General features: G+C 48.0%; 2 long non-coding RNA genes across 3 annotated transcripts in view; both read right to left on the bottom strand.

Annotated features, from left to right (window-relative positions):
- The window catches only part of LOC144333928 (uncharacterized), an 88,209-nt gene extending 63,681 nt beyond the window's left edge, over positions 1 to 24,528 (bottom strand). The window contains exons 1-2 of the long non-coding RNA XR_013403080.1: positions 24,397 to 24,528; positions 14,236 to 14,350 (exon numbers count right to left, since the gene is read on the bottom strand). This is a non-coding gene — a long non-coding RNA (uncharacterized LOC144333928). The remainder of the gene's footprint in view (positions 1 to 14,235; positions 14,351 to 24,396) is intronic.
- On the bottom strand, positions 8,207 to 14,213 carry LOC144333926 (uncharacterized). Of its 2 annotated transcripts, none has more exons than XR_013403077.1 (3): positions 11,174 to 14,213; positions 10,190 to 10,456; positions 8,207 to 8,979 (listed from the first exon to the last, which is right to left on the bottom strand). It is a non-coding gene; the product is annotated as an uncharacterized LOC144333926 (long non-coding RNA). The 2 variants fall into 2 exon arrangements; XR_013403078.1 differs by having other exon boundaries at positions 10,190 to 11,313; positions 12,048 to 14,213.
- Positions 24,529 to 26,325: the final 1,797 nt, after the last annotated feature.

Below are 26,325 nucleotides of genomic sequence, written 5' to 3'. Positions count from 1 at the left end.
CTGAAGATGGGCACTCCCTGGAGGTCAGCTCATGAGTGGGACCTATGGATCCTGTGGGGTTCAGAGGAGACTGGAGCTCTCTGTGATTGTGATTGCCTCAGACTATGAGCCATGCGTGGCGTGTTTCTGGAGAGACGGCGCCTGGTTTCCATCAGATTCCCAAAGGACATTACTACAGGTTGAATTATGTCCCCCAAAATGCACACGTTGAAGTCTAACCCCCAGCACATCCGAATGTGACCCTCTTTGGAGACTGAGGCTTTCCAGAGCTAATCAAGCTAAGATGAGGTCATCAGGGTGGGTCCTGATCCAACACGACTGGGGTCCGTGTAGAGGGAGACATTTGGAGACAGACACACATGCAAAGAGAATGTCCTCGTGAAGATGAGGACGGCCACCTGCCCACCAGGAGAGGAGCGGAGGCAGACCCCGCCCTCACAGCTTCCGAGGAGCCAGCGCTGATGCCGTGGGCAATGTCAGGTTCCCTGAAATTCATCGGGTGAAGCCCTCACGCCCAGCCCCTCAGAAAGGGGCTGTATTTGGAGAAGAATCTTTAGAGAAGTAACTAAGATAAATGAGGTCTTCATGGTAGGCCCTGATCCAATAGGACTGGTATCCTTACACAAAGAGGAGATGAGGACACAGACATACAAGCAAAGAGACAGGGGACCAAGGGGTCAGCACAAGCACCAGGGTGCCTGCCCAGACCACTGGAGGGGACATCTGGGCACATGCCCTCACACCCCCTTTGACCCTCCCTAGTCCCCAGGTTGGGGAGAGCAGCGCCAGGAGTAGAGACAGGTGCTCTTCCCACCCCCACTGCCCTGGGGTCCGGAGCGCCCTGGGGTCCTGAGACAGGCAGGCGGGAGGCCGAGCCCCTGGGACCATTCTCCCTGCGTGCTGCTCACAGCTGCCTTTTTCTGGTCCACAGGGAACAAGCTGAAGCCGGAATCAGCCGTGGGTCACTGTGTGGTGCACCACGACAAGCGTGTTCACCTTTCCTCCTCACCAGGGTCCACACAAGGTCCTGCGAGGACCAACGTTGGGGCCTCGGGTCACGGTGCTGGGTGCACAGCGGAAGTCAGGGCTCACCCCTCTTTGTGGGCCTTCTTGCCAGCTGAAGCACTCCCCTGGGTTTGACCCTGATGGGTTAGGCACTTAAACCTGCAGCTGGGGCAGATGAGGTGAGGCCAAGACCAGAACAGCTGCCTCCACCCCGCACAGGCCGCTCCAGACCTGCTGATGACCACAGACCATTGGTTGGCCCTGGGGGCACCGTTCACACTTCTGCCTCCTCCAAGCAGGACCCGAAGACTCTCACCAAGCACACATGAAACGCATCACTGCGGCACAGATGGAAGCAGGGCGACGGGCCACACGAGTCCCCACCCTTCAGGCTCCACTAAACAGCCATGAAGGAATTAGAACGCTGTAAACATACGAGACCAGACAGAATGAGAGAACAGGGTTGTAGGCGGTAGGTGACGCGAGGGGACCGGGGAGGAGCCACTGGGCTCCCCCGAGGGAGGAGAGTCAGACCTGGAGGACACCAGTGCAGAGAAAGGAGCTGGGGTTGGGGAGGGCATGGATGAGGAACAAGATTGGGAATGGGGGATTGGGTAAAAATTCACAGAGAGGGTGGATAACCCAGGCAGCTTCCAAATGCACACAACAGATCATTCTCTACCCCTCCCCAGACCACCCGCACCAAGAGCAGGAAACCAAAGACACTTCCTAGAGAAACTCTAACAACAGGGGCCTGGGCCAGGGGCACCAGGTGAAGGAGAAGGTGGACGACACGGGGTTAAACTCTACACACTGGAAGCCTGTCCCCTCAGCTTGCTTCCCAAATCCATCACCCCCTCCACCCTCTGCCACACTCCTGCTGCTAGGCTGCTAACACCAGGCTTAAAGCCCAAGCAGGAGATCAGAGGGCTTTGCTAGGAATCACTGAACAGCTTCAGAAAAAGGACCTCTAGATACTAAGACTCGCCTGTCACACGACCCCATAACCCGACTCTGAGGTCAACCAGTTGGCAAACTCTGCCATGCACAGGGAGCTTCCAAAAAATGTTTAGTTCCTCGCTATTAAATATGAACAGACAGCCAAGCGTGAAATAGGGACCAAAGGGGAAACAGAATCAGGAGGAAAGAGATGATGAAACAAACAGAGAAAAATTGAAGAAAAATTTATATACAAGAAATGCTCTCAGACTAGGAAACTAGTGAATTTGCTTTTTTTTTTAAAGGAATACAAGAGAATAAGAAAAAGAAAGAGTTCTTTAAAATTAAAATGATGATAGACAAAATTCAAAGGACCAATTGGAAAATAAAATAAAAGAAATCTGCTGAAGATGAATAACAACAGAGAAAATGTTAAAGATTTAGAGGATTGGCACAGGCTGTCCAACATCTAACTAACAGAAACATCAAAAAAGAGGATGGATAGAAGGAGATGATCAAAGAGACAATACAAGAAACTTTTTCTCACTTGCAAAGGCCCACTGAGTACCCGCCAGAGTAAATGAGGGAGGATGCACACCGCCGTGCATAAAATTTTAAACGACCGAAATAAATAAATAAAAGATCTTAAAGACTTCCAGAAAGGAAAAGCAGGTCACATGCGAAGAAAAGAAAGAGAGCAGCATCTGGATGGCAGCAGCACCAGCTTCTCGAACACCATGGAGCCACGCTTCAGCTTTTGATTTCTTCAGCCAGCAAAATGATCCCATTGCGTAGAATAAAGCCATTTCCAGGCGTGCAAGGACTGAACACACACTGTTTTAGAGTGGACTCTAAAAACGGCATAAACAAAAAACAAATGAATGAACAAAAGAGAGAGAGTACAGGACACAGAAAACGCAGGGTCCCACAGCAGGGAGAGGATTCCCAGGACCACGGCGGACTCATTCCCAGGGTGACGGCCACGGAGCGGGCTGAGAGAAAGCAGTCCAGGGTAGACAGAAGGGCAGAAGGCCTGAAGGAGAAGGATCCAACGTGAACAAGCAGCAGAAACTAATAAATCAGTGCTGGGTAGGTAGCGGCAGTGGTCACATCGTTTTTTACAATCTCTTCAAATCTCCAATAAAAACAGTAACTTGATAGCGGAACCAAATCCAAGCAGATAACATCAAAAACCATGCCTGGCGATGAAATGCATTCGTGTCCCAGGGCTAGTGTAACAAATTGTCACAAGCCTGGCAGCTAAAACTATGGATAGTTATCTCTCACTGTCCTGGAGGCCAGAAGTCCAAAACCAAGGTGTTGGCCTGGCTGGTTCTCCCCGGAGGCTCTGAGAAAGACGATCCACACACGCCTCTCCCTTAACTTGGCAACCCTTGACTCTACCTGGCTTGTCCATGTGCCACTCCAGTCTCTGCCTCCATCCCCACGTCTCTGTGCCAAATCCCCCTCTCCCCTCTCTTATAAGGACACCAGTCATTGAATTAGGGCTGCCCTAAATTCAGGTGACCTCAATTTAATTATGTCTGCGAAGACCCTATTCCACTTAAGGTCACATTCCCAGGCTCTGGGAATTAGCATTTTGACGTTCCCCAAATTCCGATCTTTGCGTCCTCGGTTGGGTGGGACCACCTTTGGGTTGGTGGGACCCCGCCAGCTCCCTTGGACTTCGGTTCGTGGTGCCATGGTGGGAAGCTGTAGCTGGGCTGAGAGCCCGGGAGCTATAGGGCGCGCGCCGCCTCCTCTTCCTGGTGCCTTGCCCTACCTGTTGTCCACACCTGAGATCAGTTGTCTCATAAATGTCCAATTTTCTGGTTGTTTAACGTGGGAGGGTGAGTCCAGGACCGAGGACCCTGTCAGAGCTGGAGGCCAAAGCCCGCCCAATATCCCTGCAGGAGCTCCTTTTCACCTTGGCTCAGCCAGAACAGGCTCCTATCGCTGGCCGCCGGGAGCCCCGCCTGAGCCGTGTGATAAATAACGTCCCCTAGAACCTCCCCCGAGGCAGGTTCCAGGGCACCTCCTGTGACCCCTGGGGACTCATGGATCTCACAGAGTGCAATTCAGCCAGGGAAGTTTCAGTACAGAAGGAAAGAGAGAGAGAAAATGTATGTATTAGGTTGGTGCGAAAGTAACTGCAGTTTTTGCCACTGAAAGTAATGGCCTGTCCACCTACAAGGCCAAGTTTAGGGAGAGATTTCAAAGATCCAGAGCAACAGATTCCACCCCATAGAATTCACGGATAGTCACACCCTGGGAGAGCATGGAGCCACTGCAAGGGTCCCGTGTGATTCCAAGAATTCGCTGTAGACTAAATAACGGGCTGTTTCCAGGTGTGCATAGAGGCTGCTGCATTTTATAATACAAAAATCCATTTTAAAACTATAAATAAATGCATGATGGTTTCAGTTTCATTTATGTTTTTATTCTTAATCACCAAATGTTAAAAGGTGGCCAGCAATAAGCGGGCCTTTGGGGTTGGGGTACTGAAAGTTTTTGAGATCACGAAGGATGTTTCACCTTCTGCATCAGGAAGTGCTGACCTGGATGCGCAGGTCGTGAGCAGCTCGGCACCCCCACCCACCCCAAGACGGTTTCCATCCACCTCTAGGGTGCCCTGAGTACCCCCTGCTCACTGAGAAGAACTTGGGGTGCAGGTCATGGGTGGCTCGGCACCCCCCACACCCCGAGATGGTTTCCATCTGCCTTTAGGGTGCCCTGAGCGCCCCATGCTCGCTGAGAAGAACCTGTGGTGCAGGTTTCTGTGCTGTTCATGAAAACAGGAGTCTGTGCCTTTATCAGCAGTGGCACCGAGGGAGGCGGCCGATATCCCCTCATGAAAACTAAAGAACTCATCCAGAACGTCTTGCTGCAGAGAAGCTATCCCACCTCTCCTCAGAGGCACCCACCAGTGATAAGCCCCCTCTGGAAAATCCTGGCTGTGAATTCCACTTGATGTGTCATGCCTGTGTCTAGCGCAGGTGCCATCAAAAAACGTCGGCACATCCAACTCTCAGCAGCTTAAAGCTTACACAATGCAAGAAAAGGAAAAGGAAGACCTTTCCTGTGAACTCGCGTGAGGATTCGCCTACCTGTCATGGCTGTGTTTGACTCCTGCACACCTAGAGAGCTACGCTGGGGCGGGGCTGAGGCGCTGACGGACCCACTTTGCAAAAACCACCCCCACCAAGTGGCTGGATGCTGCAAGGACAGCGGGAAGGAGGGTCTTCTCTCTAGAGACAGGGCACCGGAATCTCAGAGACAGTCTCTTCTCTTATTTACATCTCATTTTAAAAAAGAAAGACGGGGAAGGAAAAGACCAGACCTCGAATAGAGAAGGGAAGGAGCAAAGAGGGAGATCGAGGGGAAAGGCAGAGACAGCAGAGGGGAGGCGAGGCGAGGGGAAGCCTGGGGTGGGTGAATGCTGGACAGGGAGGCCAGGAGGGCAGGAGAGAGCAGCACAGCCTCAGGGAGAGCAGGGCCGCCACCCCTCTCCGCTCCACTTCCACCTGCAAAGAAGCCCCGGGAGGCCCCAGGGCAGCAGCCGCCAGACCCGGGTATGCCAAGCCCTGTCCATCTCACAGGGTCTCGGGAATTCTATGATCGTCCAGACAAGGCCTGTCCCAGCAGAGACCCTGGCCAGACAGAGGAGGGGCCTGGAGGGCAGGAACCCCGAGAGGGCCCCACAGCCCCACTCGCCAGCATCCCACATGCGCCCCTGGAGTCGGCCCTGCAGCGGCCTCGGGGCTCAGCCGTGAAGCAGGGGTCGCTGGATTTCTGCAGTGGAGCTCTCAGGATTCGTTATTTGCACGTTATTTACACATGTTTGTCTTCTTCAGGTGACCTCACAGTGTATGACTTACACCTTTTCCTACTCCTGTAAAAATGGGTTTAAAATAGGTTTACATGTATTATTCAAGATGTATCAACTCCCAGAAAGATCTGGTCTGCTCGGTGGGGAAGGAAAGGCGAGGGCAGCTTCACCAGGCTCCTGGTAAGACCCTCAATCATCTGCTCCCAACTCAGCTGTTCTGTTACACGCATGGGTTCTTCTCCCAGCCGCTAGCGTGGCTCCAACAGGAACGTGGATGCCTGGTGCCGAGGTCTCATTCCTCCCGAGCCCTGCTCAGGGCTGTGGCCACCCGGCTCCACGCTGCTCCTCCGTCCTCTCAGAGACCCTGTCGCAGTCCCACCACCCTCGCCTTCTCCAGGCAGACAACAGCGCAGGACTGTCCACCGCCCAGCAATGGCCTCCCCGGCTTCGATGGCCTCACCTGCCCACGACGGCCTGGCATCCTGACAGGGTCCGGCGCATCACCCTTGCGCCGAGAGGCGCTGCCGGGACACATCCCCTCCGTTTGCCGGATAATTTGGCCCCTCAGGCCTGCACAGCTGCGGAGCCTGTCCCCATCTGCCCAGCCAGGCCCTGCCCATGATCCAGGCTATCTCAAGGCCCTGGACACACTGGTTGTCCCCTCCCATCTCGTGGCATTCCTGGGTCCCAGTGGACAGAAGAGTGCAGCCTTGCTACACAGACGCTTAGAGACATGGTCACCTTGTCGCCCAGGAACCCCCTGGTCCCACACTCTCCATCCCACAGCCAGACGTCATATCAAAGCCTCCAGAGCCTGGGGCCATGCACTGCCCTTTCCCCTCCCTGAACACTCACCCTTACACACGCACGGTCAGACTCACTTTCCTCTCAAGGCAGCCCGAGCCCCCAGGTACTGAGCCCTGCCCTCCCAGGCCAGGCAGCACAGGGCTCCTCCAGGCACTCACCCCCATAGCAAGACCCCAGTGGGCCCCAGGGCTCACCTGCCACATCTCTCATCAGACTGTGACCAGACCCGGCTTCATGGAGCTCTGCCTCCTGTGCCCAAGACCTTCCATGAACCCTGAGTAAATCCAAGAGCTGACGGGAGGGCGCCGTGGACCCCGGGCTCACCGCACAGCACAGGAGCAGTCCTGGCCCCACACTTTCAGAACAGGCGCCCTGCACCAAAACCAGGAGGAGCAACAAGGCCAGAAACGCACACGGTAGGGTCAGGGAGAATCCAAAATACAGGCCGGGCTTTAACATGATGTCCAGCATGAACCATCCAGGCCCGTGTGTTCGGGGGAAGGTGGGAAGAAGAGCCACTAGGAAGGGAGCCAGCAGCACCTGAGTGAGAGAGCAAAAGCTCCTGCAGGTCCCTGCTCAGTTCAGAGGTCTGCCCTCTCCACCTACCTGGGGCCACGGGTTCAAGGTCAGAAAAATCACACCAATGAAGTTCTTCCATTTGGAAGCTTTTTCTGACCAACCTCACCTCACTCTGACCACAGCTTACTCCATATCCAATCAGGTGTATGTGATTGGATGTCATGTTGTGTGCATGTGTGTACATATTCCGTGTGTGCATATGTGTATGAATGTGTGCATGTGTGTATTGTGTGTGCATGTGTGCATGCATGTCACATGTGCATGTGTGTACATATTGTGTGTATGCATGTCATGTGTGCATGTGTACATACTGTGTCTTCGCATTTGTGTGTATGCATGTCATGTGTGCATGTCTGTACATATTGTGTCATGTATGTCATGTGTGCATGTGTGTACATATTGTGTGTGCATTTGTGTATGCATGTCATGTGTGCATGTGTGTACACATTGTGATATTGTGTTTGTGCATGTGTATATGCATGTCATGTGTGCATGCATGTACATATTGTGTGTGCATGTCATGTATTCATGCATGTACATATTGTGTGCATGTGTGTGCATGTCATGTGTACATGTGTACATATTGTGTGCATGTGTGTGTGTGTGCATGTCATGGTGTGCATGTGTGTACATGCTGTGTGCGTTTTTGTGCATGTGTATATGCATGCCATGTGTGCACGTACATAGTGTGTGCATGTCATGTGTTCATGTATGTGCATCGTGTGTGCGTGTCATGTTGTGTACATGTGTGTACATACTGTGTGCATACGTGTGTGTGCATGTCATGGTGTGCATGTGTGTACATATTGTGTGCGTGTGTGTGCAGGTGCATATGTGTCCTTGCATTTGTTTAAGTGTTCTCTTGTTCACTCACTCAACAGTGGACTTTGCGTTGACACTTCTTGGTGCTTAAAGCCACATGGACGGTTTCTTAACAGAAACTCAAAGAATCAGTTGTGAGCCATCCTGGGAGCAGCTCTTCCTAGCTAACCCACATGGTCTCAAATACTAGTTGGTTTTAATCATATATAAATGCAAGCTCCACACAGCTGAGATTCTGACTCACTTGTTTGGACACAAGGCCAAGAAAACTGGAATGTTAACAAGCACTTGCCCCTCGGTGGTCCTGGGCCACCTCAGCAGAAGCTGAGCTCACATGTTCTCAGGGATTCGTTCATGTCACAAGTCCTTTTCCACAACTCTTGCCACAGGGAAAGCCACAACTGGCCCCTGCGTTCAAGCAGCCAGAGCCCAGTGCAGAGTCAGGCAGAAAAGGAACAAGGCCCTGTGATGGAGCAAAACCTGGGAGCAGACGAGACCCTGCCTCAGCTGCCATGACGCAGGGTGATGCTCCAGGTCACCCAGGACAGATGTCTGTGCAAAGACGGCCTCGAAGGTAAGCGAGTCTGGAGGTTGCCAAACAGCCTCCACAGCCCGGTGGGTGGAGTAGAGAGGACACGGCTCAGAGCTTTCAACTGACGGATCAGCCTCCACAGCCCGGCGGGTGGAGTAGAGAGGACATGGCTCAGAGGTTTCAACTGGCTGATCATGGTGACTCACGCCTGTAATCCCAACACTTTGGAAGGCCGAGGCAGGTAGATCACCTGAGGTCAGGAGTTCAAGATCAGCCTGGCCAACGTGGTGAAACCCCATCTCTACTAAAAATACAAAATATTAGCTGGGTGGGGTGGCGGGCACCTGTAATCCCAGCCACTCGGGAGGTTGAGGCAGGAGAATCACTTAAACCTGGGAGGCAGAGGTTGCAGTGAGCCAAGATCGTGCCACTGCACTCCAAACTGGGCAACAGAGTGAGATTCCACCTCAAAAAAAAAAAAAAAACCCAGCTTGAATTCCTTGAACTTCCAAGGTGGTAGGCAGCACCAAGATGCTGAGGCTGAAGACACATGTGCAGTTATTTACAAAGAACATAGACAGGGCATGAGACCAACACACACTCACTCAGCTGCCCTCCTCATGTCGCCATGTATCCTAGGAGCCAGTGGGGACATTCAGTGCATGCCATGTGGCCCACTCATTTTGCAGATAAGGATATGGACTCTCAGTGAGGATTCTAACCTTCAGGGTGCCCAGCCAGTCAGTAGAGAACACAGTTAATAATCCTTGAATCTTTAGGGAATCCACGGGGCTGCTGCTATTCACAGTCTGCTTCCTGCTGTGCAAAGGACAGCCATTTACAGCAGGCAATTCTGCTTGGACTGGAACACCCCTGAAGCCCCCTCCATGGGCACCCTCCTCGCCCTCCTGAGCTCCTGGACTCCCCCCAGCCCCACTCTGCACAGACACCCACCTTGCTCAATCCCATGTAATGTCTTTAGGACTACATTTTGCAGGAAGTGTCCAGGAGAGGGAAAAGATGGCAGGTGTTGACTGGACAACCCCACGTGCAAAATGCTAACGCCAAGGTTTACAACCCTGGAGAATTTTTTTCTGAGGAAATTGACTAGCCCAAGGGAAAAGACCTGCAGATTCTGTCAGTTGGGAATTCCACACCGCAACCATTGGCTCCCCTTCCCGGTATCCTAGAACAAAGCCCACAACCCAGCAAGTACCACCCATGCACACAAAGCTTGTAGTAGGTGCTAACACTCACAAATGTGGGCGAACTTGCCCATTATCACCAGGCACATGGGGGGGAATCTCCAACACAGAGACCAAACCCAGCACATGCAAACAAAACAGCAACTCAGAAAGAAACAACGGGAGCATAAGAACATTTTTAAAAGAAACTATAATTAATTTGTTCAGAAATTAAAGAACAGGACATGGAGCAGTATGCTATGAATAAAAGAACATTCCAAAAAACAAAAAAAAAACCTCGAGAATTCAAAGTAGAATAATAAACTCTAAAAATAAAATAATAAGTTTAGGCTATAAAAGCAGAACAAAACAAAAAGCAAGAAATGAGACTGAAAACATAAAAAAATCAGAGTCTCCATCCAGGAGATTCAACACCCACAAAGCAGAAGCCCCAGGAGGAGAGAAAAGTGAAAACAGAAAGAAGGAAATTACCAAAGAAATGATGGAAGCCACATTCGCCACCGGAAGGATGTTGACTCCAGCCAGACGGACAGCAGCCACCCAGTGCCCATAGAATAAGACGGCCCCTCCAAGCCCATCGTGTGAAGGTTCAGAGCTTCAGCTGGGAAGGGACCAGGACGGGGTGATGGGTGCCTTGGCATGGCTTTGCCTGGTGTGAACCCCCAGCTCCTCCACTCAGCCCGCGGGAAGCTTGACTAGTTACACGTCTGCTCTGTGTCCCAGGTGCATGCGTGCGTTCTTAATCAGAAAAATGGAAATGATAATATTATTACTTTGTAGAGTTACTCTGAACGTTAAATTAATACATTTAAAGACTTAGAGCAGTATCTGACACATAGTATGCATTTAATACATTTTGTATTATTACCATATAAAGCATGCGGAGGAAGACAAAAAGGTTCTGCACAAAAGAACAGATACGATGAATGTCTCAAAAGTGACGTTAGAAATTGGAAGATAAGGAAACAATCTCTCAAAATTCCAGAAGGAAAATGAAGCCCTATCTAGAGCTGTATATCTACAGACTAAGTTTTATTCAAGTTTTAAGCAGCAAAAACTCAAAACCTTTACCTCCCACGCACCCTAACTCACGAAGCCCCCGGAAATGTGGCCACCAGAAGTAGGGACTAAGCAAGAGAACAGTGGTTGTGGGACGCAAGGAAAGGGCAGCAGAGGAAAGAGGCAGGCGGGACCCCCAGTGGGAGGCAAGACCAGCCCAGGACAGCTGCATGGCGACCACAGGAGGAGGGCACAGCCCCTGGGAGACCCTCACTGTGAAGAAAGAGAAGCTGGAGGATCAGCTGCAGTGCTTGTATCACAGGAGACTTTGGGGCATTTACACACAACTAATGAATAAAAAAAAATGAGTGACTCTAGGAAAGGAAAGTACTGTCTGAGAAAGGAAGTGTAAATATGGCACACTACAGGGCTTACCCATGGGAAAAAGTGACTTACAATGCTCACATTGGACCCCAATATCCTGCCGCGCTGTGACTGGGGGCACAGACTCTGAAGCCAGGCTCCCTCCGTCCATGTCCATCTGCCACTCACTAGCCAGGCTTCTGTTACCTTCCCTGTGCCTCAGTTTCTTCCATCTGTAACCCAGGATAATAATGGTACCTTCCTCGTGGGTTTGACCAGAGGATCCATTAATTAATACATGCAGAGCATTTACAACAGGATGATTTAGGACGCTGTGTAAATGTTCACTGCTTCTATTTTTACTTTGATTTTTTAAAAGATAGTAGCTCTCCGAGAGGAACCTCAGGCTAACACAAACAACAGCGAAATCTTAGCTAAGAGTCACGGAAAGATGCAGCAGCTGCTCTCCGACCACAGGGACGGGATGCGGAAAGTGGCACAAAGGCGTGTCTGTCACTGAGGCAGCAAGTAGAGTGTGGGACGGGCACCACCAGGCAGAGTGGGGGAGCTCAGGGGTCGGGAATTCAGGGGCCAGGTCGTTGAGAGGAAGACTCTGGGCCAGCAGGAAGACCACTGTGGGCTGTGCATGCAGAGGAATCATAGAGGCCAGGCTGGACACTGCTGAAGAGGAGGGAAGGGCCCCCAGGCCCCCTAGTTTTCTTCTGCCAGAGAAGCACAGGGTCCTTGACCCCTCTGTGGCCCTGGCAGCTGCAAGTTTTACCCACAGGCTTGAACCCAAGCTGGGCCTATTTGATTCCCAGGCACTGTGAAAGCTGGGTAGGTGGCTGCTGCGAACACTGAGAAAGCAACCATGTTGTGAAACATCTAGGAACTAGCCCCAGCCCTGAACCAGAGTCCTCAGACCCCCTATAAACTCCAGAGTCCGACGCCCTCACAGCAGACGTACCTGGGCAGAGCATCGGGTCTCACTGCGCCTCGTAAGGACGCTGGGACCCTCTGAGCACAAGCTCCAATAAGCCGTGCGGACGTTTCCTGCTGCCGCGTCTGGGGTGACTCCAGCTGTGGGAGAGCCAGCAAAGGAGACTGGGCAGGGCAGGTGTGGTCTGTTCTCATGCCGCTACAAGGATACACCTGAGGCTGGGTAATTTGTAAAGGAAAGAGGTTGAATGGACTCACAGTCCCACATGGCTGGGGAGGCCTCACAATCATGGCAGAAGGCGAAGGAGAAGCAAAGGCACCTCTTACATGGTGGCAGCAAGAGAGTGAGTGCAGGGGAACTGCCCTTTATAAAACCATCAGATCCTGTGAGCCGTCTTCACTATTACAGGAACAGCACGGGAAAGACCCGCCCCCATGACTCAGTTACCTCCCGCCAGGTTCCTCCCACAGCGCATGAGGATTATGGGAGCTACAATTCAAGATGAGATTGAGATGTGGACACAGCCACACCGTATCAGCAGGGAGTGTGGGAGGAGAGAAGTGAAACAGAGCAATGGGAGATGGTGTCGCAGAGCCAAGACGGGAGGACCTGGAAGAAGGGAGGAAAGAATTAGGTGGCCCCTCAGGGAAAAGGAAACAGGGACCCAGGAAAATAAGGGCTGAAGTCCGCCTGCTGTGTCCAGCTTGAAGACCTGGCCGCACGCAGTCTCACTGTGTACATTCCTCCCTCCTGACACCCTCTCCCTGGCACAGCCCACAGGGGACTTCACTACACCAGTTTGCTTCACTGCTTGGCACACAGGAGCCGCTAGGCCTCAGACCTCCCTGTAACTGTGCCCTCTTCCGTCCTGCCTGCAGGACCAGACTTGAGTCCTTCTTTGCGCCTCTGCTGTGTGCATCCAGCGCCACCCACCCAGGAGCACTTGTCACCTCCGATTGCACTGATGGTTCTGGTACCTGCCTCTCTTACCTACCGTCAGCTCCACCAGGACAAGGACCCTCTAACCATGTTAAATAACAAGTCCTAAATCTCTGGAACAGATCTTGGGACATATAAATATCATTGAATGTTTCAATAAGTGTTCAATCAATATTGAATGAGTGAGTGAATGGGTGAGAGTGTGGGTAAGTCAACACTTGTTCAACAGAGAACAACAGTAGCCACCCAGGAGCAGCATTCTAAGGAGCTACTGAATCACAGCCACTTTTATTTATTCACTTAACGCTTGCTAAGGGCAACTATGTGGCAGGCACCAAGAGTACAAATATGAACGAGACACAGCCCCGGGCCCGGGAGACGCTTGCAGAGCAGTGACTTCAGCAGGACCTCACACAGTGGCACTCATTTCTATAACATTTAGACAACCCGTGGTGCACTGGGCAGTCAGGGGTCTCACATCAACTTGGGCAGAATAGCAAGACTAGTGCCACGCGGACTGCAAAAGAGTCCAAGAAGTCACAGGATCCCAGCAACACAGTTTTCCCCAAAAGCAACATCGGTAAGGCCCGGCCACGCCCACACCTCTAGTGCAAATGTGTTTTGCCCTTGCAGGTCCCTGATCCGACACACCACGGGCGGAACCTGCTCTGTGGTGGGGGCGTGAAGGCTCCCAGCTGTGGGAGCCGGCCCTCATCAGCCTTCGTTGATAAGCCCTGAAGAACGTGTTCCTCATTTTTACCTCATTACTGCGCAGTCCTATGACTGCAAAGCTGTTGACATAAACATGAGCTATTTCTCCTTCACTTATAATAACCTCATTCTAGTTTCTTCTTCCTGAAGCAGTTATAGTGTAATGATGTCATGTATTTAAGCCTGATAAACATAATTACTATCAACATTTAATTGATTCTTGATTACAATCAATTATATTTCTGAAACAATCAAGCATCCTACAATTAAAAATAATTGATTCATTAGCACACCCCCCTTACTTGACAATTACACAAATGCATTATTTATGTAATTAGACACATTTACAGTTCATTATTCCACATTTCATGCTATTGTTACAAAGCTACTAAACTCTCCAGCTTACTTCTTAATCTTCCTCAGATAGGACATACTGAGATAGAACACTAAGCTTATTCAAATAGATCTAGTTAAAAATTGGAAGTTACCTAAGGCAGTATAATTAAGTTACAAATCAAAAGCCTGAATTGCATGTCAATTCGAAAACAATAATTAACTAATTTACCTGCCATATATCCAGGGGAAGCTGTGAGGGCCCACGATAGTGTGGATCCGGTTGCACGTTACCAGGTAAGCAGAACCACCACTTCTTCTCTAGGCAAAATCTTCATAGCGTGGAGCTGGATAAAGGATATTAAAGAGACAACATTAGCCGTCATGTGGGGTCGGGTAAAGGCTATTAAAGAGACTACGTGAGCCCTTAGAGGCGACAGGCTCTGATCCAGGCCAGGGTAGAACCTGCGTTTGGGTCCTCTCCACCCCAACCTGCAGGTCCCTCTAACGACTTCCCTCCCCCAAGAGGAAGGTGTCATTCTGATGAGTGAGCGGCCACCAGCCCTGAAGTCCAAGCAAGCTCCCTGTTCCAATCAAAGTCCAGGCAATTCCCTGTTTTCCAAATGCCTGTTTCCCTGTCTCTGCTAATCACCCTTCCCCACCGAGTTCTCCTTTCAAAATAGTAGAATTAGCAGATGGATTTTCCTTGTTTCCTTTCTAAATTTTATGGCATGACAATGAGAATTCACCAAAGTACATAAATCCACACAGGATTTATGTGTGGATTTATAACGCAGCGAGCACAGGAGCCGTAAGCAGACCAGATAGTCAGGTGGTTTTCCAGAAGATGGAACGTGGGCAGGATCACAGCACAGGCAGGCTGCGGCAGGTGAGCACTGGCTGCAAGGACCACAGCTGAGTGGTGAGGGCGGAAGCCCCTCTTCCCGCCAGGGCACAGGGCTCCAGCAGGCAGGTGAGCTGCGGGACCACGAGGCTGAAATCTGGACGGTTAATTGAAGGAACGTCTCTCTCTCTAGTGGTTTTAGGAGTCCCCAAACCACTCCTTCTCACCTGCAGTCACTCACAGCAGCAGGGCCACCTCCAGGATCAAGCCAAAGAGCTACAGAAATAAAACCAAGCACACAGCAAGACAGGAACATCCCACCAGGAAGGTAGCGCCCAGAGAGAGGCAGAAGATCCGAAAAACTTAAAAACAAAATATGATGTTGCTGAAGATTTAATTGATTTTCAAGAAGACAGAGCTCAGGACAAATCCAAAACATAAGAAAAAGATCGATACAATATGAGGAATAATTCAAGACAATGAATCAATCCAGAGTATTTTGCAATAAGAGTTGCATAAAAGAGAAAACGAAGACAAGAGCTCATGAAATATTTTTTAAGTAATAAGATAAAATTTTCAAGAGTTGGGGAAAAAAGCATGAAATATGAGATTGAGAGAGTCTCCAAAGTGCCTGAAAGGATGAAAAGAAGAGCATCTACTCTTAACATGTTCTTGTGGTGAAATTTCAAAATTTCAAGAATTAACACTTTTTTTTTTTTTTTTGAGACTGTGTCTTGCTCTGTTCCCCAGGCTGGAGTGGAGTGGCATGATCTCCGCTCACTGCAACCTCTGCCTCATGGGTTCAAGAAATTGTCCTGCCTCATGGGTTCAAGCAATTTTCCTACCTCAGCCCCCAAAGTAGCTGGGACTGCACCACCATGCCCAGCTAATTTTAATTTTTGTATTTTTAGTAGAGACAAGGTTTCACCATGTTGGCCAGGTTGGTCTTGAACTCCGGGCCTCAAGTGATCCGCCTGCCTCAGCCCCCCAAAATGCTGGGGTTACAGGCGTGAGCCACTGCGCCTGGCCAACACTTCCATGAATAAATGATGACACAACCATAAATGAAATGCTATGTAACTGTAAAATAAATAAAAAAATTAATATACACAGATCTTCAAGGTATATTAAATTTAAGAAGCCATATGCAGCACAGTGGGATGGCGCATCTGTCAAGTAACAATAGGTGAAGATCTGTGTGTGAGCATGTGTGTGGCATGTTTGCCATAGACACGTAAACACACTCTGGAAATATACATTAAAAAATTAATGATCACGATTCCTAGGCATGGGATGAGATGGCACTGAGAAGATGGAGATAAAGACTGAAGGCGACTGCACACTTTTTAGCATATTTTTAGTCTTAATTTTTGAACCATTTGGAAATTATTTTCTATTAAAAATTATGTTTTAAAAAAGTTGCAACAATGAAGGTCCATTTCTCCTCCACATGCAGGTTACCTGGGAGCTCCACTCAGTGTCACTTTCATCCTCACTCTGGGACCCAAGTCACTATCTACAGCATGGGCAGATGAATGCCAGGGCACAAACACAGCATGGTGAAGCTCAGGTTGGCTTTTACAGTGTCCACCCAGAAATGACACCTATTAGTTCTGTTCAAACTTTCTTGACCAATTCACAGGGACAAGACTCACTTTAGGGGCAGGGAGATATAATTTGCTCCCAGAAAGGACACTGGAAATGGATGTGTAGTAATACACCTTACCACAATGAGTTAACTAACCCAAATACCTGCAGACATTATGGCCATATAAGATAAAAAGAAGAAATTAGCACACAGGATTTCTGTAGAAAATACAAGTAATTTTCAGGCAGCATCTGTTTCAAACTCAACAAAACTCAAGAAAATGTGGATGTTATTTCTTTAAGACTTAGTAATAAAATTCTTTTTGGATATGTTTAAAATTCCAAAATAAAAGGTTTACCCAGAAAATTTTTTAATGTGGAAAAATGAAGGAGAAATAAAGATATTCCCAGGTAAAGAAAAATGGAGGTATTTCATTGCTATCCAACATTCCTTACATGAATGAAGTAGAGGAAGTCCTTCAGGTTGATGTAAAAGGACACTAGACAATAAATGAAATCTGCGTGAAGAAATAAAAAACAATAGTAAAGATCACCACTTTGGTAAAAATTTAAAAGAATGAGTATTTTTTCTGTTTGTAACTCTAATCTAGTATAAAGGACTACTGAATAAAGCAATAATTATAAAACCATATTTATGGGCATATATTTATAAGCAAGTAATTTGTATGAAATAATAGCACAATGAAAGGAAGATGGAATAGGGCTATGTAGGAACAAAGGTTTTATTTAGTATTGAAATTAATTGGTATTAATATTAATTAGATAATTATAAGATGTTAATTTTAATTACCATATCAATCAGTAAGATGACAACTTGAAAAAATTTAGTAAAAGAAACAAGGATATTTAAATGGTAACTACAAAATATCTACTTAACACAAAAGAAGGCAATAATGGATGAATAGGTAAACAAAAGAGACATAAGATACAGAAAATAGCAAAGTGGCAGATGTAAATCCTAGCTTATTAATAATTACATTAAATGTAAATGGATTAAACAAATGAATCAAAGGCAAAGATTGACAGAATGAATTAAAAAACATGATCAAACTATATGCTGTCTATAAGAGATACTTTAGATTTAAAGACACAAATAGGTTGAAAGTTAAAAGATAAAAAACATACAGTTGTCCCTTGGTATATGTAGGGAATTGGTTCCAGGACTCCGTATGTGCCGAAATCTGTGCATACGCAAGTCCAGCAGTTGACCTGGCAGAGCCCACTTATTCAAAAAGTCAGCCCTCCATATACATCAGTTTTGCATTCTGTAAATATGGTGTTTTTTTTTTTTTGAGACGGAGTCTTGCTCTGTCACCCAGGCTGGAGTGCAGTGGCAACATCTTGGCTCACTGCAAGCTCTGCCTCCTGGGTTCACGCCATTCTCCTGCCTCAGCCTCCCAAGCAGCTGGGACCACAGGTGTCTGCCACCATGCTTGGCCAATTTTTTGTATTTTTAGCAGAAATGGGGTTTCACTGTGTTAGCCAGGATGGTCTCGATCTCCTGACCTCGTGATCTGAAATATTGTTTTTTTTAATCTGAAATATTGAAAAAGAACAAAGTCTGAGGACTCACTCTTCCCAATTTCAAAACTTAATTCAAAGCTATAGTAATCAATACAGTGAGGTACTGGCATAAGTGTAGACATACAGTTCAATGGAATAGAATTAAGCATCCAGAAATTAATCCTTATACCTATGGTCAGTTGATATTCAACAATGGCACCAAGTCAATCCAATGAGGAAAGAACAGTATTTTCAACCCTGGATATCCACATGTAAAGAATAAATGCAGATCCCTATCTCACACCAGGTATAAAAATTAACTTCACATGAATCATAGATATAAAAGTAAGAGCTAAAACTATAAAATTTATAGTAGAAAACACAGGAGTAAATCTTCATAACCTCGTATTAGGTAATTGTTTCTTAGATATGATACCAAAAGTATAAGTGACAAAAGAAAAAAGATAAACTGAACTTTATTAAAACCTCTTGTTCTTCAAAGATACTATCAAGAAATTGGTGTGGCTCATCCCTTTAATCCCAGTACTTTGGGAGGCCACGGCAGGAGGCCTGTTTGTGGGCAAAGTTTGAGACCATCCTGGGCAACATAGTAAAACCCTGTCTCTCAAGAAAAAAAAAAATTAACCAGGTGTGTTGATGCACACCTGTAGTCCTAGCTACTCAGAAGGTGGAAGCAGGAAGATTGCTTCAGCCTAGGAGTTTGAGACCAGCCTGGGCAATGTAGTGAGAACTTGTCTCTACTAAAAATTAAAAAGAATTAGCCAGATGTGGTGGTCTGTGCCTGTGGTCCTAGCTATTCAGGAGGCTGAGGCAGGAGGATTGCTTGAGCCCAGGAGTTCAAAGTTGCAGTAAACTATAATCACACCGCTTGCACTCCAACCTGGATGACAAAGTGATGCCCTGATGCTAAAAAGCAAAGTTAAAAAGATTTGCAAATTATATATCTAACAAAGATCTAGTATCCAGAATACATAAGAAATTCTTAACTCAACAGTGAAAAGACAACCAAAAAACTGGGCAAAGGAATTTAATGCACATCTGTCCAAAGACGATATACATAGAGCCAATAAGTATATGAAAAAATGATCAATATATTAGTCACCAAGGAACGCAAATCAAAACCACAATAAAACACAACTTCACATCCAAATAAGATGGCTAAAGTAAAAACTACAGACAATAACAAGTGTTGATGCGGATGTGGAGAAATTCAACCCTCATGCATTCCTGGTGGGAATGTAAAATTGTGTATGCATTTTAGAAAACATTTTAGCAGGTTCTCAACATGTTAAACATAGAGTTAACAATAAAATAGCAAAAATCATTTTCCTTTAAGAAAGAAGTAAAGCCTGGCTTCAATTTTTCTTACATAACTTTAAATACTGGAAAATAGTGAAGCAACTACTTCAAAGTTAAAAGAACGTTTGTGACTCCAAAATTCCATACCCAGCTAAGGTTGCAGAACTGATATCCACATCTTTCCTCAGAAATGTGCTCTAGGCCATCAACAAAAAGATTCTTTTTAATCCCTCAAAGATGGAAAAGTCATGGCATAAAAATTTGACAAAGGGAATCAAAATTGTTTACTCAAACAACTCTAAATAATTGTTGTAACTTATATTCATCTGTCACATTTAATACTCAAAAATGAAAGCATTTCATGTACAAGATAGCCCAGTGACAGTGTAAGAGAAAAAAGATACACAGGAGCTAGAAAGAAAAGGAAAAGAAAGTAAGTGTGCCAATCAACTCAATTTATATAAGAAAAATCAATGTTTCATTCTTGATGTTGATATTTAAACAATGTATGTTCTTTTCTTGTCTAAGAAAAAAGAGTCACCATAATTGAATCAATAAGCAATAAACGAAAAGTTGTGTATGAAATTGAAAATATTCTTGAAGAAGTATTTCTCATGAGTTTCCAGCCACAGACATTTTCACAGGCTGGGTTTTCAGACTGTCATGGAACAGATAATTTCCATGCTAGATAAGTGTTTCCAGAGAACACAAAAAGGTGGCATGTTTCCCAATAATTCATTTCCCAAAGCCAGCATGTCCTAGAGACACAAGCAAAGACAGACTAAAAAGGGAACTAGACACAGATGCCTTTTATGAATACAGATGCAAAAACGATATGTGAAATAAAGAGAAAAAGGACTATGCTTATGTCGATAGATACTGAAAAGACATTTACTAAACTTTATAATAAACTAGGAAAGAAAAATACTTATTTAACATGATTAAAAATACCTACTCAAAGTCAATAGCTAATACCTACCTAACAATAAATACCTAACAGTAAATCTGGTAGTATTCTCACTTAAACAATGGAAAAGACAAAGCAGCTTACTGTGGCCAGCATACTCTCAGATCCACAACAAAATAAAAGGAGGGAAAACTATATATATACACATATTATATACTCACACACACACACATTCACATATACTTTTTGAAAAGAAAGGTGAAATTTTGACATTATTCAAATTTGGTATCATTGCCTACCTGAGAAAAAGAAAATAATGTAAAATTATACTAATTTTTTAAAAATTTTAATAATAGGAACATAAAAAGCAGTCATTGTCCTACATATCAGCATTAACAGAGAAACAATGGGAAAATAATTATATTCACAATTTTAAAACTGAGTACCTGGAAATTAACCTTGCAAGAAGTCTGTCAGGCTCAAATAATGAAATCCATAAGCCCAAGAGAGCACCACAGAAAATATTTGAACAAACGGAGAAATATAGTACACTCCATATCTAAAAAGAAATGCTAAGAAGATGTACATTTTTGCCAAACTAATTTATGAACTTGATGCAACTCAAACTTCCAATAGAATTTCGTAAGCGAAATTGGTTATAAATGTTGTCTAGAAGAATGAAAAGCAAAACAAAAACAAAAACAACAAGGCAAGGAAATTTTTAAGAAAATAATAACATGGATGCATATAGGATAGTTCAGGCTGAAATAAAGTGGCAATAAGTAAGTGGGTGAAGTACTAGGGCAAAAATACACACGGTGATCGCTAGTATAGAACACAGACCCAGAAATATGTCCAATATATACAAGCAGTCAGCCTAGACCATCATCCCTGGATACCCACAAGGGATTGGGTTCAGGACTCCCTACAGGCACCACAATCTGAGAATGCTCAAGTCCTGATATAAAATGGTGTTGTATTTGCATAAAGCCGACACACACCCTCTCATATACTTCAAGTCATCTCCAGATTACCTGTAACACCTAAAACAATGCAAATCCCATGTCAACAGTTGTCATTGGAATGCACCGGTTTTATTTGTATTGGTTTTTATTGTTGCGCTGTTATTGTTTTTCCTGAATATTTTCCATCTGTGGTGATTAAATTGCAGAAGTGGAAGCTGCAGATAGGAAGAGCGACCTTAACACTGTTTGGAACTGAAATCTGCGGGAGGCAGAGCAGAGACCCAGAACCCAGGCCTCACAGCCAGGCTGTCCAGAGGGAGCCCCGTTTCCATCATCTAGCAGCTGTGTGACCCTGAGCAAGTTCCTTAACTTCGCTTTGCTTTACATTTCTTTGTCAGTCAAATAAAGAAAATAATATCTCTCTTACGAGGTTGTTGTGAGGATTGTATAAGTTAATAGATGAAAAGCCCTAAAAAGAAGGCCTGCATATATCAAGTTCTATAGAAGAATTTATTAAAGAAAACAAATAAGTTATGTTAGAAAAATTAGTTAATTGGGAGGACAATAAATAGGCTCTATCCGTGCTCACACTACACACCCTGAAGGAATACCAGGTTCAGTTACAAAATAGAATTATTAAACAATAAGTAGAGAGCAGATAAAATACATGATCTTGCGGCAGTGAAGTGTTTTGAATATGACGGGGTGCGGGGAGGTTTAGGGATGGTGAAATACAAAGCTCTGGAAAATCAGGAAAAGCAGCAATTCCTATACTGAGCTGCCCTTGTAAAACAGCCGAGAGCGCTCAGTTCATGTTTGAGCTAAATATCATAGGGTGTAACATCTATACAAATTTAAGGGGAAAATCAACAGGTCTGGGTAAAAATAATTTCTGGAATAAGATAAATTATTCCTGCATTCTCAGTCTTTAGTCTATGAAAATCCTCAGAAAATAAAAACAGGAAAACCAAAATGCCTCCCAAGAACGTCATCCTTTTTTTAAAATTAAAAACATTTTCTAAGGAATCAAGTTTCCTCATTACTGCTATGAAACCCACAAAGAATGTATGTTTTCTCCAAAAAGAGTGTGTGCCTGAACGTAAGATTACCGGGCACGCTGTGATGAGCTGGGAACACCATCTCATCTCTGCACAGAGCCGTCCTTCAAAGACGCAAGAGCTGGGAATATCAGCAAATCAAACTGCACAACATGAAGCGCTGTCTCGATCGCACCATTAGCTTACTGCTATCATTTGTAGGAAATACGAGGCACTAAAATTCTGACACCACATTCCTTGCAGAGACTTGCAACAGGAAGAAGAAATGGCAGGGCATGAACCCAGTCTCTCAAACGAGTCGGCCAAACCTTGACAACTGACCTAATGCCACTGCAGGTCATCCCACAAAAGCCCAACCCGAAGTCAAACGGCTCCCCACGCAATCTGAGACTGCCAGGCAGGCCCCGTTATTCCAGGACCACAGAGGGAGCCCGTGCCCTTGGCGAAGACGCCAGGGTTCCAGAGACGACTGGATAGCAGCAGCTGTCACAAAGCCTGTTCCCAGGCAAAACAGAAACTGGAAAAGTTGGTTTCCGGTGCCTCTGCACACTCCCCACCCCCGCCCTTCAACACCTCCTGCCATCATTCCCCTCCACCCGCTTGCATGCGGCAGCTTTTGCTGTACCTAAAAGGACTTGTTTTGCAAGTGAAGACTTGTCACCAGGAGAAGGATGCTGCCATGATGGGCGCTTTACACACATGTTCTAATCACAGCTATCCTGAAAGACAAACCATGTTCGCATCCTCATTTTACAGAGAAAGGCCCGAAACCTCTATGAGTGAAGAATTTGCCAAACGGGGCCCTGCCTCAGCCCCCTGGGCCCTGCCGTACTCCAGGAAAGATGGGCAGCGCCCTGGGTCCTGGGTAGCCATGGAGGGAGGCCCTGCACCTTCCGAGGCAACCGGTGCCACCCACAGACACAGCGCCTTCTCCTCTGCCCCCACCTGCCCCCTGCTTGGGGCTTTTGGACCCTCTGCCCCCACCCAGTGTGCCTATTGTGTTCTCTCCTCGGGAGGACCCTGTTGTCTGGTAAGATCACAGTGACACCCGGTGTGGAGGCAGCGTGGGTGGCCGGTGACTATCTCCTCATACCCCATGCTCAGCTTCCAGGGAGCCCTTGATGGGTGGGCCCAGCGCTGCTCCCACGGCACCAAGAGAGACAAGGTCTCCACCAACACAGCGTGAGCGGGGAGGGGGCCGTGAGGAAGGACAGTTCTGTGTCCTGGTGTCAGTGAGTGGGTTTTAGAGAAGAATGTCTAGGTCTCGGCCGGGCGCGGTGGCTCACGCCTGTAATCCCAGCACTTTGGGAGGCCGAGGCGGGCGGATCACGAGGTCAGGAAATCGAGACCATCCTGGCGAACACGGTGAAACCCCATCTCTACTAAAAAATACAAAAAACTAGCCGGGCGCGGTGGCGGCGCCTGTAGTCCCAGCTACTCGGGAGGCTGAGGCAGGAGAATGGCGGGAACCCGGGAGGCGGAGCTTGCAGTGAGCTGAGATCCGGCCACTGCACTCCAGCCCGGGCGGCAGAGCGAGACTCCGTCTCAAAAAAAAAAAAAATGAGCCGGGCGCGGTGGCGGCGCCTGTAGTCCCAGCTGCTCGGAGGCTGAGGCAGGAGAATGGCGGGAACCCGGGGGGCGGAGCTTGCAGTGAACCAAGATGGCGCCGCTCACTCCAGCCTGAGCCACAGAGCGAGACTCCGTCTCAACGAAAAAAAAAAAAAAGAATGTCTAGGTCTCCTCCAGCTTCTTCTACCCTCTTATCTATAGATGCAGGCCAAATTGTTTAAATGTCCTGAGCCTTCGTCTGTAAAATAGCGCTATGACCGCCCACACTGCTCCTGCCTCTTCTCAACAGGGGGTTGTACAGATCCGAGAGGGAAGCCGCACACGGGAAGGTTGTTGAGACGGGAGAGGGAGACTGCGCAGGCTACAGGTAGATGCTGCTTCTGAAGCTGCTGGCGGATTGGGACACGCATCACAAGGTGGCGTTTGCTTTTAGAACCCAAATGAGTAAGATCTCTGAGTTATAAGCACCTCTCACCTCAACCGGCAGCAGCAGAAGGGGCTGGGTGGTCATCACGGGGTCTCCCAGGAACACAGAGCCGGCCTGGCCTGGCCCTGTCCACTTACTGCCGGTGAGACCCTGGCCACGTTACTTCATGTCTCGCAAACTCACTTTTCTCACCTGTAAAATGGGTTCCTAGCTGTGCCTCGCCTGCTTGCTGGGTGGTGAGGATCACAGCCTGGATTGGGAGACGGGTGGGGCGCGCACCAACAGGCAGGCAGGAAACGAAAGGCGGCTCCAGCTTGCCCAAGGGCCAGAGAGAATCCATGCTTGGTGTGTGCTGGAGACGGGGCTGAGAGAGACACAATGTTATTTTCCTGGAGGTGGGACTTCTCCTTTGGCTGGAGCACCCCGCTGTGGACAGGAAATCAGTTGTTTGTTGTTAGCCTGGGAGAGGAAGTAAGGACCCACATCTCTGCGCTGCTTGCCCTGGAATGTGACTTACTGGAAACCTGGGTAACTCGTAGATGATACAAACGACTGAAATGAGACCCTGGAAGCTGCTCTGGCCTCAGCCCAGGTGCAGCCCTGAGGCAGCAGCCGGGCAGCCAGACCTGAGAGCTGCTGGGGCTGCAGGAACTCGGCCACATCCAGCCACACAAAACAAAACAAACCAAACATTTCGGGCGATCCTGGGGCAGCATCCTTTCCTCATCCTGCCTGGGCCAGGAGCCTGGGGCTATGAAGTCATAACGACTTATCCAGCGCCTTCTGTCCAGAATCGGGGGCCCCTCCCAAGAGGAAATACAGCATCACAAAAGTCCACACGGAGGCACGCTGGCGGCTGTCGCACTTCGTTGATCCCTGTAACAGATGCTGAAACACCAGCTAGTAAAACGGACACTTTGGGGCTGACATCTGCTGCTGTGCCAGTAATGAGCACTTCCTGTATGCACGCACCTGGCTGCCAGGTGCAGGAAATCCACACAGGCCGCAGAATAATTTGATTCAGACACAGCGCGCACTGTTTCTGAGCTTTCGTGATTTCATCTTCCGGAAGGCGAAAATCATCCCTCTGCAGAATTGGATTTTTATTTGTTGGTGTTCACCTGACAGGAGGCATCTCCCGGGAAGAAGCAGTGCTTGCCTCTGCAGGGCAGGCTTGTTTTGTCTCCAAAATGCCAAACCAGCTGCTTTTTTAATCCCATGGAGGCTGTCCAGACACCAGACATTACTATATCCCTGGAATTATTCCCTGGGCAGCCGCAAATGGAGCCGGGAAGAACCTGCCGTGAGTGGAGCTGCAGTGGAGGGTGGAGGGTGGAGGGTGGAGGGTGGAAGGTGGAGGGTGGAGGGTGGAGGGTAGGAGGGTGGAGGGTGGGAGGGTGGAGCGTGGGAGGGTGGAGGGTGGGAAGGTGGAGGGTGGGAAGGTGGAGGGTGGAGGGTGGGAAGGTAGAGGGTGGGAAGGTGGAGGGTGGAGGGTAGGAGGGTGGAAGGTGGGAAGGTGGAGGGTGGGAGAGTGGAAGGTTGAGGGTGGGAAGGTGGAGGGTGGAGGGTGGGAGGGTGGAAGGTGGAGGGTGGGAAGATGGAGGGTGGAGGGTAGGAGGGCAGAGGGTGAGAAGGTGGAGGGTGGGAAGGTGGAGGCTGGAGGGTGGGAAGGTGGAGGCTGGAGGGTAGAAGATGGAGAGTGGGGGTTGGGTGGCTGGGAGCACTTCATGTGGTGGAGGAGCTCATCACACTTACAGGAAGGGAACGCCTGCAGCCCCAGCTGGCAACGCCATCCAGACTGCGCTCAGCATCCACAGCAGCACACACAGGGCGGCAGGAGTCCTTCCTCAGTGCAGAGAGCACCGGAGCTGCCCCACCCTCTCCTAGCCATCTGCAACTACTGGCCCCCAAGGAGAACAGTAAGAAGAATTCAGAGGAGCTAAAATCACCAAGATTGAGCTAAAGCCCCCGGGACACGCCAGAGGAGCCTCCATTAGCTCTGTCCCAAATCCATCCTAAGGAAACAGATCAGAGGCAAGAGGCAAAGGGCCAAGATGAGGCCCCAACACCTTCTTCTTGAATGTATGGGGGCCAGGAGACAACAGTCACACCCTCACCCCA

Source organism: Macaca mulatta, chromosome 13, assembly GCF_049350105.2.
Source record: "Macaca mulatta isolate MMU2019108-1 chromosome 13, T2T-MMU8v2.0, whole genome shotgun sequence".
Lineage (NCBI taxonomy): Eukaryota > Metazoa > Chordata > Mammalia > Primates > Cercopithecidae > Macaca > Macaca mulatta.
The sequence above is the reverse complement of the archived record's forward strand: the minus strand, read 5'-3'. Positions and strand labels throughout refer to the sequence as shown.